Source organism: Oxyura jamaicensis, chromosome 5 (genome assembly GCF_011077185.1).
Source record: "Oxyura jamaicensis isolate SHBP4307 breed ruddy duck chromosome 5, BPBGC_Ojam_1.0, whole genome shotgun sequence".
NCBI lineage: Eukaryota > Metazoa > Chordata > Aves > Anseriformes > Anatidae > Oxyura > Oxyura jamaicensis.
The window spans coordinates 63767987-63770016 of NC_048897.1; the positions used below are offsets into that span (position 1 = coordinate 63767987).

At 49.1% G+C, this 2030-nt stretch overlaps 1 protein-coding gene across 8 annotated transcripts in view; it reads left to right on the forward strand.

Moving 5' to 3' along the window:
* Window positions 1–1841: 1841 nt before the first annotated feature.
* ARNTL (aryl hydrocarbon receptor nuclear translocator like) overlaps window positions 1842–2030 on the forward strand; it is a 51832-nt gene continuing 51643 nt past the window's right edge. For 4 of the 8 annotated variants that reach the window (XM_035326878.1, XM_035326885.1, XM_035326881.1 and 1 more), the window contains exon 1: window positions 1872–1990. The gene's annotated coding sequence lies outside the window, so the exon portion shown is untranslated. Of the gene's footprint in view, window positions 1991–2030 lie in introns of all 8 variants that reach the window. The other 4 variants (XM_035326879.1, XM_035326883.1, XM_035326884.1 and 1 more) reach the window with 3 other exon arrangements.

The following is a 2030-nucleotide window of genomic DNA, read 5'->3' on the forward strand; positions in this document are numbered from 1 at the left end:
TTCTAGATGTGTAAATATGGTTTAACCATTTACACTTACATAGCTAAGGAGGCAGACACATTTCTAATTAAAGAGTAATTTACTACCTTCCCTAAAAACAGAATAAATTCTGAAAATTAGGTCAGAGTTGACTGGATGAGGAAATGCTTCTGCTATTGAAACAGAAGCACCTGTGCACCCTGTACATGACAGGGCTGGTCTTTCTAGCAGGTTCCACAACTTGCAGTATCATCTGTTTCAAGTGCCTCTTCAAGAATTACCCTTTAGGTCAAAAATATCCTACCTGTGCTCAAGTTTTACCCATTTTTTTTCTTCTGCTTTTTGTGTTTATAAACACTTGATATAAGGATGATGCAAACTCTTTCCTGGTGATAGTAGTAGAACTCAGATCTCATTAAGCTTCAAACTGTGATTTCTTAGCTCTTCAGTGATAAACTGCACCCTTAAAATGTTAAAGGTATAACAGCTCTCTATAAAATGCCTTATTGACCTACAGAGATAAATTCCCTGCACTGAACTTGAAAATAAAATTTTAAAGAAAGTAGTGGAACAGGATTGGTATAGATTATCATCTATAAAAAAAAAAAGAAAAAAAAAAAGAAAAAAAAAAAAAAAAAACAGAATTCGATTAACCAGATGCTCTTACTTCCTTCAATATCTCACGAATAGAAACTACAGTGTAAAAAAAAAACAAATCAAAATAATCATTTACTGGGAAATATGACATATGGCCTGCTAAGTTGCTTTCCTACAAAAATAACTAAAGATCATTACTCTTGGCATCGTTCCTACAACAGTGACTGGGCTCATTAAAGCAGCCGGTATGTGACTGAATGAATAAGGAAGATTATTTCTGCAGGTGGGTAGAAACAACAGTGGGAAACTACAAAGACTTGTGAGAAAGAAGTAGTCAAGGAGATTTCTCCACCTCCATAACTTCTGTGCGCTAAAACATATCAAAGCAGCAAAATGGTTGCTGAAACAAGATGCGTTTTCTTCTTTTTCTTTCATGGTATACATTTTCATCTGGTTAACGTATTTCACTTACACTGTCCTGCTGGAGGGCTGTTCGCTGAGCAGGGCTATCCTGATGGGGGCAAGAGGTATGTGTCCAGCAGGGGCTCCTTGGTGCCTGTGTTTAGTCCCAATTAAGTAGAAACCAAAATTTAATCCTGTCACGGGATGCGCGCACATTCTGTGATACTGGGGTGGAACAACCCCTGCTGCACTGTGATGTGGTACTAGTGCAGCCCGAGCTTCTTCAGCGATGTTTTCTTCACAGAGGTACGACAAACACTTGTGGCATGGCAGCACAGGACAGGAAACGTCAATCACAACGTGGCACTGATAACGCGATGTAGCAATGGTACAACCAGGACCGTGCTGGCGTTTGAAACCAACCACGTTGTGGTTATGTTCCTGCAACACACCCCTGCGCGTGCCAGCGTTGCTGCATAGACTCTCTGAATTCAGGCTGCCCGAAGGCGCCCGGTGCTTCGCCGACCTGTACACTGACCTCTTCCGCCTGCCGCTCAGAGCACAGCGGCGGCCCGGGAGGACAGCAAGGGAGGGAAGGAGAGGGGAGAAAACGGCGGCGCTGGGGACGAGCACGAGCCGCTCCCACCGCCACACCTCGCACCCACGGCCATTGGCACCAATTGCCGCTCCGCCTCATCCGGGCCCTCGCGCCCCCGCCCGGGAGGGGTGGGACCAACACGTACAGACTCCTTCCCGATTGGCTGGCCCTCCGGGAGGGCCCGGCGGTTAGCCGATTGGACGGGGCTGCCGGGGAGCCGCTCGTCCGTTGGCGGGCGGGCGCGTCCGGTGCGGGGCTGGCGGAGGGTGCCATTGGCTGGAAAGTAGGTTAGTGGTGCGCCGCTGGGTGGCGAGCCAGGCGGAAAGTAGGTCACGGACGGGGCCGCTGCGCGGAGCGCCTCGCCTCGCCGACCGACGGCGGTACCCCCGACCCGGGTGGCGTGCGGGGCTGGCGGTGAGCTCCGGCCGGCAGGTGGGCGGCCCCCCCAACGGAC